Genomic DNA, 17,691 nt, shown 5'->3' with positions numbered 1-17,691 from the left:
AGTCACTGTCTCTCTCTTTCTGAACTTTTGGGGGCTGAGTGAGGTGGGTACAAGCCAGTGACTGTTTAATTATGGACAAACCCATCGTGACGTCACCTGTTGGATTATGGATCTTGAAAATGAAGCCAGAAGTGGGCGGAGCCTGCGGTCGCCATGTTGGAGGAGCTTTATCCCAATTCTCCCCCTTAGTCCTTTCCTTTAATTTTGCGCGTTCATGTGAGGGTTAGTGGCGTCCCAATTCTACTTCTGGTGGAGAGCTAGGGCTAAGTTTGTAATTGGCATCGCCTGCGTTGTGCTGTTAATCACCGGTAGGATTTTAATGGTGGGGGTGTGGGTGGGGCAGGTGAACCTGGAACTCAGAAATAGAACTGATATAAAACAACTGCTTTTAGACAGTGCTAACACTGACCAGGCTTTGAGAATGTTCACCATAATTAATTAGGAAAATAAATACATAATGACAATGAATGATCAGATGAATAAAACAAAGTAAACATTGACCCCGCTACAGCTGTACCTGCTGAATTATCTGTGACCTCTCTCACCAGAATAGACCTGCTCTTGCTATGATCCTGCCTGAAAAGGGAGGTGTCTGTAGCATGTTTGGAGAACTGTGTTGTACATTCATCCCCAGTAATACTGAACCTGACGGATCCCTGACCAAAACCTTGAGACGCCTTAGAGCCCTCTCACACAAACTAAAAGAACATTCTGGGGTCACCGGCTCCTTATCTGGCCTGTTAGATAAATCTTTGGTAAATGGGGAAAATTAGTAGCTAGCGTAGCTCCCTCACTGGCTATTGCCTTTGTGGTGTTTGCTCTGTGTGGTTGTTGTTGCATCCCATGTATTAGGGCTCTCATCGTGCGGTGTATCAACAAGGTATTGGAGAATGTGGAGTGCCCCCAGCGTATCAGATGAATCCCAAGAAGAGGCCATTCCAATATTCAGAAGGGGAATCTGACAACGAGCCTGACCTGGAGGATGTAGTGTGAGCTCAGGGGCTACAATAACTGATCTTACGATGTCAGAATAGCAGTTCACTTTGTTGCTTCTTGCTTGCTTCTACGTTTTGGGTTTTGAAATATATATATGAATTTTATATACACATAGTGATTGTTAGTTCATTTTCCAAAGATGTTGCACACACAACCTGAGCCTACCAGAGAGATGGCAACGTGTTTGGGGGAGCACGTTCACGTGACCACTGGAAGGAGACCCAGGTTACAAATATAGTTTAGATTGCATCTATACACCCATTTTTACATCACGTTTTTACATTACACAATATTTTAGGGCCATGCCAACAGGGGGATTTATCGGGTTTTAAGGGGTTAAGAAGGCCTTCAGCCTGTGTATAACACTGGGAAAAATCAGGAAGAATGTTACATCCGCTATCTCACCATATAAGGAGTTGTTTTCCGCTTTGCTGCAGCTTGCTCACAGACTAGGATACATCACACCTCAGTATTTCACACGCTGGAAACCAGATAAAGCTAATCGGCTACACATAGAAACTCACTGACACATGAGAGGCAGCTCCTCCCTTATATATGGGCGGAGTTTAGGTACAACAAGGTCACTGTGTCTGCTTGTTTTTTTTCTACCCCTAAGGTGGATTGACTGAAGTCTCAGTGCTGAAATCAATACTTATTCTCTGTGTATCAAATAAATAACCTAAACTTGAGAAATTGTCGATTGATTTGTGCGTAGATGGACTATCCTTTCCAGAAGGTGTAAAGATCCTGAGCTGAAAGAGACGAAAATATCCTCCTTTGACAATATATCGTTGTTTGTTATGCAGGAATGATGTGATACTCAGTGTGGGTTTGAAGTTGACTGCTGTTCTGATGTGCATTACCTCCTAATAAAATATATTTATATATAAAAAGTTAAAACATACCACAGTGCTCAGCCTACGGCTCCAGCACAGGATCTTCTTCTTCTCCTCTTTATTTACAGCTGTTGCGTCTGTGTTGTTTCTTCGAAACCTCCTCCTGTGCGACAGCTCGGATTGTAACGTGTTACTGGACTCAGTAACTGTAATAATATTACTAAAATACAGTTAGTAACGCGTTATGTTACTCCTTTATGCCTTACCCCCAACACTGATGGAGGGTCAGGGCCTTCTGGTGGCCGCGCACAGGAACTACAGCTAAATGGAATGTTTAAAAATATAACCAGGAAATACACTGTAAAAGAAATTACAATCAGATAGACTGAAAAATGTCAGCTGAACCAGGAGATACACTGTTAAAAATGACTAACATGTGATCTGATAAAGATGAAGATCTGATGGAGTCTCTGGTCTGACTGGGAGCTGTTGGTTTGCTGTTTGGTTTGTGTCTGAATCATTGATGAGGGACTGGACTTGATTTGTTGGAGCTCTGTGAAGAGTTGAAGTGCAGCTCTGTTGATGGTCTTAAATGGAGACCATGTGGATGAAGCTCTCCTCTCCACCTCCCAGTAACATGGTCCAGTCAGAGTCTGCTTCAACCTCTGGATCATCAGGACACAGCTCATCCTCCTGTTTAACACCACCTCCACCTGTAGAGAGGAGGAGGAAGAAGAGAGGAGGTGAAGGAGTGTTTCCCTTCATCATCACATCCAGTAGAAAGAGCAGCAGGGACTTGAGTCCTGTTCAGAGCAGCAGTGGAGCAGCTGTGGAGCTCAGCCAGCTTCCTTTCAGCTTCATGTTAACGTGTTGGAGTGAACACACACAGACCTGCAGAGACTTTTAGCATCAAGTCTGTTTCCTCTGCACATTTCACTAAGAAACTGCTGAGAGTCCTGAACGCTTCATTACTGCACCAACACTTTAGTGATGGATTGTTATGACCGTGGGGTCATAATTTGCATTCTGTGTTGGTTTTCTAGCTGTGTCATTGTGTGTCCAGGATGTGCCCTTGCAGGTGGATGTTGCTGATTGGAGAGAGTACTGGAGGCCGCCGTTTCAAAAGTGGAGCCGGCAACAGACATTCTCTCTTTAGCTAGCTCGTCTTGGCTTTCTGGCATCCCCCGCATCACGATCGTCTCCCCCGCAAATCGCAGACTCCAACCCGATCTGGCCTTCTTTTCAGGCTTAGGAAGGAGGAGCTGAAGCAGCTCCTGGTGGGGAAGTTGTCGGAGAGGTTAACTGTTTCGGCTGTTGCAGAATCTGATGGGAAAAGTGACGTGGAGATTCGGGGACCTGTGCCGCCTGTCACGCCCGTGTGCTCTGATCCTCCCCTTACGCCGGGATCGTCAGCGGAAGAGCTCCGACTGACACTCCGCATTAGGGAGATAGAGCTGAGGAATAGGCAGCTGGAGGTGGAAGCTATGCATCTGAGGGTGAAAGCGTTGGAGCTGGAACGCCCGACAAATGTCGATCCCCGTTCCCCTGTCACCCCACAAGACCCACCCTCTCTCCGGCAGAGTCTAGACGTGAGTCGGCTCATTGCACTGGTGCCTCTGTTCAGAGAGTCCGAGGTGGACTCCTACTTTAAAGCATTTCAGCGCATTGCAACCACCTTAAACTGGCCAAAGGATGTTTGGACTTTGTTGCTCCAGTGTAAGCTGGTAGGAAAAGCTCAGGAAGTGTGTGCCGCCCTCACTGTTGAACAGAGCTTAGATTACGACGTTGTTAAAGCGAGTGTATTACGTGCCTATGAGTTAGTACCCGAAGCCTACAGGCAAAAATTTAGAAACTGTGTGAAGAATGTCAGCCAGACCTATGTTGAGTTTGCACGTGAAAAAGGCGTGCTTTTTGATAAGTGGTGTCACGCCAGCAAGACGAAGGATTCTGTGCAGCTGAGAGAGCTCGTGCTTCTAGAGGAGTTCAAAAGGTGCCTGCCAGAGCGCATCGTTGTGTATTTAAATGAACAAAAAGTTGTGTCTCTGTCGGAAGCTGCTGTTTTCGCTGATGTGTTTGCTCTCACTCACAAGAGCGCACGTCTGTCACCTGTCCTGGAAACGCCGAGGTCTGCGGCGAATAAAAAGCCTGGGTCTCCTAAAAATTCCCGGTGTAATTTCTCTACGGGTGAAAATCGAGCGTGCTATTACTGTCATGAAGTTTGCCACCTCATTTCAGTCTGCCCTGTGCTAAGAGCAAAGGAGCAATCTAAGAGTAAAAATCCCTCTGCTGTGGGTCTGATACATTCAGAGCCTACTATAAGTCAGCAGGGGAATCTGACCGCGGTTGCTGACTCTTTTAAGCCATTTATAACGCTTCTCTGTCTGGAAATGAGGCCAAGGTTCCGGTCACTATCCTGAGGGATACTGGTACCAAACACTCTGTGGCTCAACGTGGCATGTTGCCTTTTTCGGATCAGTTGTACTGTGGCTCTGATTTATTGTTGTGGGGAATTAAATTGAGCGAGATCCGTGCGCTGCGTCACACCATTTATCTTTCCTGTTCTTTGGTGTCTGGGATAGTACAAGTAGCGGTGCGTGATCAGCTGCCGGTTCCGGGAGTTGATCTTATTCTGGGGAATGATTTGGCTGGTAACAAAGTTTTTCCGTCTGATCCGGAGGTGATTGAGAATCCCACTGTTGACTTGTGTGTCACCCCCGCTATACCCGACGTGCAGTCGGTCTTTCCGGAGTGCGTCGTCACCCGTGCCCAAGCTTGTAAACTTGGTGAAATAGTCGATCTGTCTGACTCTTTTATTGACACATCTGAGGTCTCGGTCAGACCCTCTCCTGAACCGGAAAATTAATCTCCTTCCGTTGTGGTGGAAACAGAGGACAAAGAGTTGTGTTTGGCAATAAACAAAGATCAATTAATTAAAGCGCAACAATCTGACAGTACGCTGGCTGCCTGTCTGTCTGCTGCTCGGGAACACAAAAGCGATACACTGCCTATGACTTACCTCTTTGATGAAGGTGTGCTAGTGCGTAAATGGTCCCGATGTCTGGTATGGAGTGTGACGTGGTAACTCAGGTTGTTGTGCCAAAAGAGTTCCGTCCTCAAGTGCTGAGTTTAGGCCACGACCACAACTTGTCCGGTCATCTGGGTGTTAAAAAGACATATCTCCGTGTGCTCCAGTATTTCTTTTGGACAGGGCTAAAGTCTGATGTTGCCAGGTTTTGTCGAACTGACCGAACAAACCGAACCGGGTTATTCGCCCGGCTCCGTTACGCCCAATTCCCAAAAAGCATTCAAACTGATCAGGGATCTAACTTCATGTCTTCAGGTTTTTGCACAGGTGATATCGGAGCTGTCCATCAAGCATCAAGCATCCAGTGCGTATCATCCAGAGTCAGGGCGCACTGGAGAGATGCCATCAGACATTAAAGTCAATGCTTTGTAAATACTGTGCTGAGGCTAACAGGGAGTGGGATGAGCGTCTGCCACTGCTCCTGTTCGCCATTCGGGAAACCATGCAGGAGTCTCTTGGTTTCAGTCCAGCCGAATTAGTTTTTGGGCACACGGTGCGTGGTCCGCTACGGCTTCTGCAAGAGAGGTGGCTTGCAGACCGGCCCTGTCCCTCACACAATATCCTCGACTTCGTGAGTTCATTCAGGGAGAGGTTACACACTGCATGTGAGTTGGCGCGTAGTTCCATCTCCGCTGCACAGTCTAAGATAAAAAACAGTATGATAAACACACACTCAGTCGCAATTTTCACCCAGATGACTGTGTGTTAGTTCTACTGCCTGTCGTTGGGTCTTGTCTTCAAGCCAAGTTTTGTGGTCCTTATGAGGTGGAGCGGAAGTTGAGCGACACAGACTATGTGATCAAGATGCCAGATAGAAAGAAAAAGAAAAGAAAAGGGGGGATAGAATAGAATAGAGATTTAAAGAAATAAGAAGTTAAGAAACTAAGAAGTTGGGATTAAGGAATAAAAGGAAATAAACGTAGGCCTACAAATAGAGAAATAGCGAAGAAGAGTATTAAGGAATAGAAAAGGAATAGAAGAACTAAGAGAGAAAAGCCTAATTAGTAACGTGGCGCTAAACTCACATCGTGCAAAGTTAAGTGGACGGGCTCTTTACCGCTGTAACTAGTAAGACATATGTATTTTAGTTGCAGTGTGAAAATTGGCTTTAACGGAATTGGCTTAAAGTATAAAATAGGTTAAAAATTGAGAGAGATTTTTTTTATTTTTAAAAATAAACTTTATTTACATTCTTAGCATATTTACAGTAGTGTTACAAACTATATTTACAAAGTGTTACTTTGTATGTTTTGGCATATTAAAAAATAAATTATCCAGTGAAAACTTGTGTAAAATTCAATTCATTTTCATTTACTGAACAAATTATGTTTTTATAGCACCAGTGCTGCTTAAAAAAAAACGACTAAAAACCAATGTTAAAAGAGTGAAGAACTCTGTGAGTCTCTTACACTCAATAAAAACATGGTAGTCAGTGTCGCGTACGTGGCAAAAAGGACACTTGTAACTAACAGCAGAATTAAGAACAGAAATAAAAGCGTTGGAGGCAATGGCACTATGTAAAATCCTCCACTGGAGGTCGGCAGTCCGTTTTTTAAGGGGAGGTTTGTATAAAACATTCCACTGTGGGCCGGGTCCAGTTTCCCCAGCTAGTCTTTTTCTCCACACTGTGGCCGGTCTGTTGCTCAGTCCATTCCTGTTGATACACTTGGCACAATTGGAGTAGAAAGTTTTTGAGTCGGCTCAGTGTAACGTCAGTTTACTTTCATTGATGACGGTAAGCAAGGGGCCGGTCGAGTCTCCTAGTCCTGGGGTCAGGTAGATTTCTGGAAAGGGGTCTGTGGAGTCTGGGACCGCCTTTCCTTGGTTATGGTCCATCAGGAGGCTCCTTTCTCTTCCAGACAGCCTTTGCCTCCAGAGCACCAAAAACGTTTTAGAAACCCGGATTGAGCGTAGTCCCAGCAGAGACCCCAGGGCCACAGCATCGTTCAGCGCCGGCCCCACCGCATCTACCAGCTGCTGCAGGCACAGGGTTTTGCTCCTGCACAGCGCCACCATCAGGCCGGGTGTGACGCTGCTGCTGACATCTAGCCTGGCCCCATGTATCAATGGCTCCTTCAACAACCAGTGCAGAGAGTCAGACTTTTGGCACCTTTTTTGATTAAAAAGGACCCAGGATTTAAAAACACCCTGATAAAACGGAGGCAACCCACTTAACTTTAAAAATTTTAAATCAGTTAAAAACAGAGCAGCATCCAGTCCCAAGTTATTTGCACATCTGAGAATGCAGCTGGCCACATGCCGGACCTGTTAAATACCTTTGTATAAACTGCAATCTAAATGTAGCAGTGCGGCTGGCCAGGTGGATGAGGCCCTGTCCCCCCTCCTCTCTGGTTAAAAACAACACCCCCTGTGGCACCCAATGGAGACCGTCCCAGAAAAAATCTACTATTTTTCGTGTAGTTTTTGTAGTAAGTCTGATGGGGGATCTATACATGTTAATCGGTGCCAGAGTTGGGATGCCACAAGGTTGTTTAAAACCAGGACCCTACCTCTAAAAGACATTTGAGGGAGCAGCCATTTCCATTTTTCAAGTTTTCCTTCAATCTTTTCTGTAACATTCTCCCAGTTCTTCTGGACCACGTTTTCATTCCCCAGAAAAACTCCCAGGTATTTAAAACCATCTCTTTTCCAAACTAGTTTCTGGGGAAGAACTGGGAGACCACCATGCCACTTGCCAACAGCAAGGGCTTCACTTTTCATCCAGTTTACCTTCGCTGCCGACACAATATTAAACTTATTAACAATGTTTGTTAGTCTGTTTGCATCCCTCTGGCTTCTGATAAAAAACACCACATCATCCGCATAAGCTGATAAAATAATGTTTCCCTTAAAACCAGGTAAAACCAGTCCTTGCATGAAGGAGCGTATTTTGCACAGGAGGGGTTCTAGGGAGAGTGCATAGAACATCCCCGACAGAGCGCACCCTTGTCGGACCCCTCTACACACTCTAAAAGGAGCACACAGATCACCATTTAACTTCAGCACACTCTCAACCTCACTGTACAACACCTTGATCTTAGCTATGAACCCTGCGCTGAACCCGAACTTCTCCAACACCCTCCAGAGGAAGCCGTGTTCAACGCGGTCAAAAGCCTTTTCCTGATCTAGGGAAATCACACCAGTGTCTATAGCCAATGAGCTGGAGAGCTCCAAAACATCTCGAATTAGGTAGACATTGTCTACCATGGACCTGCCGGGTACACAATAGGTCTGATCCCGATGGATTACCTGCTCCATAGCCCCTCTCAGCCTGTTGGCCAAGGCCTTGGACAGAATCTTGTAATCCACACATAGTAGAGACACAGGGCGCCGGTTTTTAATGTCCTGTGGGTTTCCTTTCTTGGTAAGGAGCATGAGGACAGCCCTGCAGCAGGACACTGGCATGGAACCAGCGGCCAGACTTTCATTAAACACCTCTATGATGTCCGTTTTGAGGATGTCCCAGAAGGCTTTAAAAAAACTCCACAGTTAGGCCGTCTATGCCGGGAGCTCTCCGTCCCTGCATGCTTTGCAGGGCGGCTTGAAGCTCCTGCATCTGCAGCGGCTCTTCAAGGTGGGAGTTGGTGTCTGTGGAGACCTGAGGCAGTCCATTGCAGAACTCCTCAGACAGTGCGGCTTCCTCCTCATACTCGGAAATATAGAGAGAGGAGTAAAACTCTACCGCTTGCCTTCTTATCTGGCTTGGTTCAGTGAGCTCCTGCCCTGTGTCTGCTAGCAACAAGTGGATTACCTTCCTCTGTCCGTTTTTCTTTTCTAGACTGAAGAAGTAGCTAGAGGGAGCATCCATTTCAGTGATGTTCTGGAATCGGGACCTGACCAGTGCACCTTGTACTTTACTGTCCAGCAGGTCGGCTAAAGCCATTTTTTTCTCTTTGAGGATTTTAATATATCCTCGTTCTCCTGTGGACTCACTCATTGTCTCTAGTTCCACGATATCACTCTCCAGGTCTTTCATAGATCTGGTGATGTCTCGGGTAACGTTGAGGGTGTGCTGCTGACAGAGAAGTTTAATCTCAGTCTTGCCATGGTCCCACCACTGCCTAAGACTACTAAAATCAGCTTTCTTCTGTCTAAAAACATGCCAAAAATAAATAAAACCCCCCCTGAACTTTTTATCAAGTGTTAAAACTGAATTAAAATGCCAATATGCACTTTTCGGTAAAATGTTCCTAATAAAAACATGACAAAAAATCAGGGAATGATCTGAGAATCCCGTGGGTACAATTCTACACAACTTAAAAGTATTAAAATGATGTTTAAAACAATAAATACGGTGAAGTCTGGCTGAGGAGATGCTACTCTCTCTGAGGTGGGACCATGTGTACTGTCTGCTGTCTGCGTGCATCCTCCTCCACACGTCCACCAGACCATGAGAGTGGACCAGCTGCCTCAAAGCATGCTGGGATGCTGGATGAGGCTCTGCATGGTTACGATCTAAAAACGCATTTTCAGTACAGTTAAAATCCCCAATAACGAATAAGAAATCCTCCGAGGAAACGCTATTTAAAACATCATTTACTTTTTGTAAAAACAGCTTCTTCTCTGCACCGTTGGTTGGAGCGTATAGGTTGATAAAAACAGCAGTAAAATGTTCTAACCGAGCTTTAGTTAAAAGTAACCTCCCCTCGATTAGGTGCTCGACCTCCAGTGAGATTGGAGAGAAACTCCTGGAGAAGAGGAAGCCCACTCCTCCACTCAGAGTGCTGCTGTGACTTAAAATGGCTTCCCCTTCCCACTCTCTCCTCCAGTCTGCTTCATTACCAGAGTCACTATGCGTTTCCTGTAGAAACATGACATCAATGCGTTTCATTCTGGTAGTTTCATAAATAAGTGCTCTTTTTTTCACCTCTCTTGCTCCATTAACATTTAAACTGCCCATTCTAAAACTATCCATGTTAAAAGAAAGAAGGAGAGCAACTTTTAAAATCAATAAATTAGTTAAAATACACATTGGAGTTTTTTAAATCATCACTGTTCATTTGTTTTTTCACTTTCAACACAAGTTTCTTTAGTCTAAAAAACTCCTGGTCTGTGATGCCAGACTCTCCTCTTTGGCTCATGTGGAGTCTGGCAGACGTATAGAACAATGATAAATCAGGGAAAAACTCTTCTACTTTGACACCGTGTTGGTTTTTTGTCTGTTGGAGAAAACATTTAATCTTTTCTGCAGTGTACAGTTCTCTCTGCTGACTGCTACTCAGGTTGAAACCTATCACATCACTGTTATCTGACAAACACTCCTCCTCACTCCCACTTTCATCCGTCTGTACTTGCCTCCTCCCATTGTCCACCCCCACTTTACTTGTTTTTGCCTCATTGACGGTGTTCTTTGTTTTCCTCCTACGCTTATGAGCAGGTTTTGGCTTTGCCGATGCCCCTTCTTCTTCCATCTCAGCCTCCTCCACCTGCTCATGCTTTCCGACACTTTTCTCACCCGCCCTGGTCACCTCCTCATCTGCCTGCAATTCTCCTTCCTCACCTGTTTTTCCCTCCTGTGTCCCATGAACTTCACCTGTCTTGTCTATCTTTTCCTCACACACACACCAGTTTCTTCCCCTGCCTCAGCACCCCCTTTATTTTCCCCTACCTCACCTACCACCACCTCACCCCCCTCATCTTCACCGCTTACATTGTGTGTAAAAGTGTCTGACCCCCCTAGAACCGGGCCAGACACGGCAGCTCCCTGACGCGGCGGCTGCGTGGATCCGGCCGCGGCCTTGCGTCCGGTGCAGGCGCTTCACCCGCGGACTCGGATCACCCCGCCCCGGACAGGCCCTCACGGTGTGTCCCTCCTCACCACAACCAAAGCACTTCATAACCGATGAGGTTGCGAATATCACGTAGTCATAATCATCTACTTTGACACGGAAAACGAGATTGAGCTGCTCGTCCCGGTTGTTAAGTATCATATACAGCTGTCTCCTGTGAGACACTACATGTTTCAGTAACTGAGACTTGCATCCAGACAAGATCTTCTTGATCGGGGAAACCACTTTCCCGTGTCTGGACAATTCTCTACTGAGAAACTCATCGGTTATGAACGGAGGGACATTTGATAGAATCACCTTGGTTGCAGGCTGCGTTAACGGCAGCACTGATACATACATACCGTTCACCGTGATGCCGGTCTCGATGACGCGGTTCACCTTGTCCACCTGGTCCAGGAAGATGACCACGGCACCATTCATTCTTGCGGCCGACTTTATGCTGCCGTGTCCGACCTTCTCCCCCACCACCAGTGCAATGTCTTCCACGCTGCACGGGAAGCTGGCAGAGATTTTAATGCCATGCTTCCGCGTGAGCCTGGAAAACTCTCCATTTACCATGGCGTCTGAGACGCCGGCCGGCATAGACGCCGGCAGGAGAAAAAAGAAAACAAAAAAACAGCAAAAAACCCAAACTCCCCCCCAAAAAACAACTAAAACTTGAAGACCTCACCCAGTAATTAATTTGTGTTAAATTAAACTACAATACATAACAAAAAAACAGAAAAAAAGTTCGAAAACACAAGTCGCTCAGCGTCTCACTCACACGCCACAATCTCCCAGCATGCACTCGAGAGAGAAAGAGAGAGAGAGAGAGAGAGAGAGAGAGAGAGAGCAGGACAGCGGTGCCCCTGACCCTCCCACTCACAGGGAGTCAGGCTACACCCAGGTATGGACTGAAATGACCATGAAAGTGGATGAATGGAGCATTTGCTATGTTTTAAAGACAGAACAATTTACACTTAATTCGTGAGACTAATATTAAACGAAAGCATTTTCAGAGGATGGTGTTCATCTAAACGTTAAGAAGAACAAGTTATTCTTAGGCAACAGCTATTAAGGTCTTCAGATGACATCGACATTGAGCAGGTACACACTTGCTGTTAATTAGCCCCTCCTCCCTATATAATGCTGTCGATATGAGTACTGCTGTAATGGCCTGAGTGGTCATAATGTTTTGGCATTGTCTGAGACCCAGCATTGTGTTGGTAGAGAGACCAGAACCACAGCTGGGCCACTAGTGTCGCGTTCATAACGGTCCCCGTCCCACTGTACTGCTGTAATGACTTCAGTGGTCATAATGTTTTGGCAGACATATTTGAATGTAGGGTTGGCTGCTCAGTTGGGTGTGTGGAAGGAGCAGGTGGTCATTTGCTACAGTGGAGTGTCTGTGGAGTGAGACTTGGCCTCCTTCTCCTTCTCTGTCCATGTCTAAGGTGGTCATAATGATTTGGCGGTGTGAGTGACTCAGTGTTCCATTATGATGTCAGCAGGTACACAGCTGTTGTGTTAATGAAAGCCTCCCTCCTTAAGTACTGCAGCAAACATGATGAGCAGGTACACACCTGCTGTTAATTAGCCCCTCCTCCCTATATGATGCTGTCACTATAAGCTCCTCCCTCCTCCTCAGTGCGTGTGGGTTTTGTAACCATGGTTACGGCAGTAGTAGAGTAAAAGTACTCAATTACTTTATTATCTGGTTTCCAGCGTGTGAAATATTGGGGTGTGACGTATCCTAGTCTGTGAGCAAGCTGCAGCAAAGCGGAAAACAACTCCTTATATGGTGATGTAACATTCTTCCTGACTTTTCCCAGTGTTATACACACAAATCCCCCTGTTGCCATGTCTTAAGGGCACGCCACCCCTAAAATATGTAATGGTAATGTAGAAACCCCGTATAAAACAGCTGTATGGATACAATCTAAACTATATCTGTAACCTGGGCATCCTTCCAGCGGTCACTGTTTGGGGGAGCACGTTGCCATTTCTCCGGTAGGCTCAGGTTGTGTTTGCAACATCTTTGGAAAATTAATTGACATTCGTTATGTGCATATAAAATTCATATATATATTTCAAAACCCAAAACGTAGAAGCAAGCAAGAAGCAACAAAGCGAACTGCTATTCTGACACCGTACAATCAGTTATTGTAGCCCCTGAGCTCACACTACATCCTCCAGGTCAGGCTCGTTGTCAGATTCCCCTTCTGAATATTGGAATGGCCTCTTCTTGGGATTCATCTGATACGCTGGGGGCACTCCACATTTCCCAATGTCTTGTCAATACACTGCAAGATGAGAGCCCTAATACATGGGATGCAACAACAACCACACAGAGCAAACACCACAAAGGCAATAGCCAGTGAGGGAGCTACGCTAGCTACTAATTTTCCCCATTTACCAAAGATTTATCTAACAGGCCAGATAAGGAGCCGGTGGCCCCAGAATGTTCTTTTAGTTTGTGTGAGAGGGCTCTAAGGCGTCTCAAGGTTTTGGTCAGGGATCCGTCAGGTTCAGTATTACTGGGGATGAATGTACAACACAGTTCTCCAAACATGCTACAGACACCTCCCTTTTCAGGCAGGATCATAGCAAGAGCAGGTCTATTCTGGTGAGAGAGGTCACAGATAATTCAGCAGGTACAGCTGTAGCGGGGTCAATGTTTACTTTGTTTTATTCATCTGATCATTCATTGTCATTATTTATTTATTTTCCTAATTAATTATGGTGAACATTCTCAAAACCTGGTCAGTGTTAGCACTGTCTAAAAGCAGTTGTTTTATATCAGTTCTCTTTCTGAGTTCCAGGTTCACCTGCCCCACCCACACCCCCACCATTAAAATCCTACCGGTGATTAACAGCACAACGCAGGGGATGCCAATTATAAACGTAAAGCTCCCAGATTATCTTGATTTCTAGGGCTATGTAGCCCTTCCCCTTAGCCCTAGCTCTCCACCAGAAGTAGAATTGGGACGCCACTAACCCTCACATGAACACGCAAAATTAAAGGAAAGGACTAAGGGGGAGAATTGGGATAAAGCTCCTCCAACATGGCGACCGCAGGCTCCGCCCACTTCTGGCTTCATTTTCAAGATCCATAATCCAACAGGTGACGTCACGATGGGTTTGTCCGTAATTAAACAGTCACTGGCTTGTACCCACCTCACTCAGCCCCCAAAAGTTCAGAAAGAGAGAGACAGTGACTGGATAACAAAATGAGTGAGCCAAGAAAAACAAGTGTCATCTGGACACAGTTTGATTTCCCTTCGGATGAATCTGTAGTATGAAAGATTTGTAAAGCAAAGCTTTCAACAAAAGGTGGGTCCACAACTAACCTTCGCTGCCACTTAAAATCAAAAAGGCAAATGTTTGCTAAAACAAAAAAGCAACAGAAAGTGAGCTAATGATACATAGATGTGGTAAGAGCTGTTGTTTTCACCTGCTAGCGCTTAGTTGTTGCTCCCAACTCTGGTCTATGTGTCTGTGTGTGGACAACTTCCCCCTCGTCTGTTACTGCTTTCACCAGCAAGGTAAATTCACAATCCACAAAACTCAACCCCCTGCACATCACAGGCTCATTATTCCTATTCTGTAATATACAAAATAAATTAACCTTTAGTTTATTCTTTTCACCTTTATGAAATTTACAAGTTGTCATTTATATACTGAATCATTTGTGTTTACTCCATTCACACTATTTATACTTTGAGAATATCCTTTGGGATACAAGAACTTTCTTGTCTTATTTTGTTTTTAATCAAGCCTAAGAATTTAAACTATTTATTTCACATTAACATTTGTGCTTAACTTTAGACTCCATGCCTCCAAGCTTGTTAATGGACAATTTATATTAATTTATATCTTTAGCTCTGCTTCTGTATATTGGTACCATTTTGTTCTGCATCTCATGAAGGTAGACGATCACTGAAAGGTTAAATCTGTGCATTTTGCCAGGAGCTCATTATCAAAATAAACATCATACTCTCAACTCAAAATGTATGCAATTACTTTCAAACCCTGAAAAACTTTACAGATGTAGTGGCAGTGGACAGGTACAATAGTTTTGAGTCAGTTGTCTTATGAAGTGTAGAACGAAAACTCTTTCTGCTGAAGAAATCCATAATTCCTTTCCAACACATAATTTCATAGATTAATAATAGCCCTTGTTAAACATATAATGCATGCATCTCACCTTCACAAAGGTACTCATAAAATGAACCTATTTTTTTGAAGGTAGTCTTGGGCAAAGGCGCTCAGACTGCAGCGAGGGCTTAGGATTTCACATTTTGTTTGCTCCTTTGTCTTCTTTCCAAGGAGAATTATAGGTTTGTAACCAAAAGCATGAAGTTTTTTAAGCTGCAATGACAAAATTCTGTGTTATTAGTTGGAATGGAAACTACAAAATTAACTAAACACGTTGATTATTGACAGAAATACGACATTACTGAGGAGAGCATCCAGACAAATACCATTTAGGATGATCTCACTTCATGGTGAGTTTAACTTTTGTATAGTAATGTATGTGCAAACACGAACAATTAATACAAACAGCAAAAGTAGGGTGCAATGTGTATAACAATATACTGTTTTTTCATTTAGATAACTAGAAACTGGAGCATCAAAAATGACGATTTGTGAATGTATTCAAAATATAGACAAAACTTATAGATTTATACATTTTATGTTATAATAGTATGAATGCAGTTCATTTGTTCAATTACACACTATTGTAGTGATGTTGGTATTTTTGTTATGCACAGAAATATACGAGGATCACTTTGATTTCCCATGTGTACCACAGAACCTTCAAATGTTTCCAGTTTAACAGTTTAACAGTTCCTTGATGGATGCCACGTTGTGGTTCTTCTTACGGCCAACCACCCATTCTTCTCGCCTCTCATCAAACTTCTTAAGCTTCTTTTTGAGGCGCTGCTTCAGAGGCTGCTCCTTTTTGCAGTGACAACACACCTTCGGGGCGCAAAATAAAATTCCCTTGCAAAAGCGGCAAGTCTTTTTTGTAGACCCTCCCGGCATTATGATGCACTGACAGACAGTAATAAAGACAAAACATTAAGACAGACAGACAGATAGAGAGATAGAAAGACAGATGGATAAAAAGATAGAGATGTGTCACTTTATTCACTTTATTTCCATTTAAACCAACATACATAATCAGACTGATTATCAATGTTCTGAGCACGTTACACAAACACATGAAACACATGAAACAGGCCACAAAAGTGGCACGGCGTGGTCCTAGAGATGTGGCTTTTAAAAGTGCCTTTGGGTTGGTGAGGTGATTCAGGGTCAGAGGTCAGGAGATGGTTTGACAGCAACTACAAGAAGAACAGAGGCAAATCTTTAGTGCTCTAGCTGGGATTGTTTTTATGCAGAAAGGTTTGATTGAAAACACATAAGCAGGTCACGTTTTTTTGTTTAAAGCAGCCTAATGAGACATTGTGTTACCGATATCATGCAGGCAGCGCAGATTACCTGTAGGCGGACATTATTTGTTTAGGGAGATAGTATGTTCTAGTGAGGTGCATACCATATTACAGGGATCCTCATTGGGTAAGAAATGTTAATGTGAATTAAAATAGTACCAAATAGTTCGAGTGCAGGTGAAAGTGAGAAAAAGTGGAAAAGAGTTTCTTTTTGTGTAGGTGCATCTTCATTGAAGGCAGCCGACCCTCTCCATTAGTTGTCGCATTCCTGTCTCCCACCTTTCTTTTTCGTTGAGTAACTCTTGCTTCTCTTCCAGCCACTGATCCCTTACGATTGTAGCCTTGTCGCGGATGCCCTTCTCTCTCTTGCGAATGGCATGGTACAGTGCGGCCTCCCCTCTGGGGGCTTATTGGCCACCAAGGCTGTGAATCGGGGCAATGGCATTGCTGCCAGTTTTGCAGAGTCTGGCTGCATCTGATTGTGGACATCGGCCGTAGCAGCAGCAGGCTGTCCTCCCTTGGATGATGTACGGATGGCTGCCAGTTCTGCGTCAACCTCCTGCTCTATCTGGTCATCAGTTAGTTAGTTAGTTAGTATTAGTATTAGTAGTATTAGTTAGTTAGTTAGTCAGTGCATCGTCCCCCTGCAGCCTAGGCCTATAGCAGCATAACTAAGGGATGGTTAAGTCCAGCTCTAACTATAAGCTTTTTCAAAAAGGAAAGTCTTAGTCCTGACCTTAAACGTAGAGACTGTGTCTGCCTCCAGAACCCAAACTGGGAGCTGGTTCCATAGGAGAGGAGCCTGATAGCTGAAGGCTCTACCCCCCATTCTACTTTTAGAAACTCTATGAACCACAAGCAGACCTGCACTTAGAGATGGTAGTGATCTGTTGGGACAGTATGGTTCTATGAGGTCTTTCATATATGATGGAGCTAGGCCTTTCAGGGCCTTGTATGTAAGAAGGATTTTAAATTCAATTCTAGATTTTAAAGGGAGCCAGTGAAGAGAAGTTAATACTGGAGTAATATGATCTCTCTTGCTAATTCCTGTCAGTGCTCTTGCTGCAGCGTTTTGAATCAATTGGAGGCTTTTTAAAGAGTATTTGGAGCCAGACAGTAATGAGTTACAATAATCCAGCCTGGAAGACACAAATGCATCAACTAGTTTTTCTACATCACTCTGAGAAAGTATGTTCCTAATTTTGATGACATGACACAAAAAAGCAGGTGATTAGATAATGAATCTCTGACATGTTTAGGACCAAATACAATGACTTGAAAAGTAGAAAATTACAGGTCATCCAAGCCTTTATGTCTTTAAGGCGCTTGGAGTTTAACCAGCGGATTAGTTTCATCTGGTTTCATGGATAAATATAGCTGGCTATCATCTGCGTAGCAATGGAAGTTTATGCCATGTTTTCTAATAATATTGCCTAAGGGAAGCATGTATAATGTGAATAATATTGGTCCTAGTACAGAACCCTGAGGAACTCCATAGCTTACTTTGGTATATATAGAAGAGCTGTTGTTTACATGGACAAACTGGA

General features: G+C 44.3%; 1 protein-coding gene across 1 annotated transcript in view; it reads left to right on the top strand.

Moving 5' to 3' along the window:
• LOC125005220 (NACHT, LRR and PYD domains-containing protein 3-like) overlaps nt 1–17,691 on the top strand; it is a 203,968-nt gene that overhangs the window by 101,827 nt on the left and 84,450 nt on the right. The window lies entirely within an intron of this gene.

The sequence above is a fragment of the Mugil cephalus genome, chromosome 3 (assembly GCF_022458985.1).
Source record: "Mugil cephalus isolate CIBA_MC_2020 chromosome 3, CIBA_Mcephalus_1.1, whole genome shotgun sequence".
Lineage (NCBI taxonomy): Eukaryota > Metazoa > Chordata > Actinopteri > Mugiliformes > Mugilidae > Mugil > Mugil cephalus.
The sequence above is the reverse complement of the archived record's forward strand: the minus strand, read 5'-3'. Positions and strand labels throughout refer to the sequence as shown.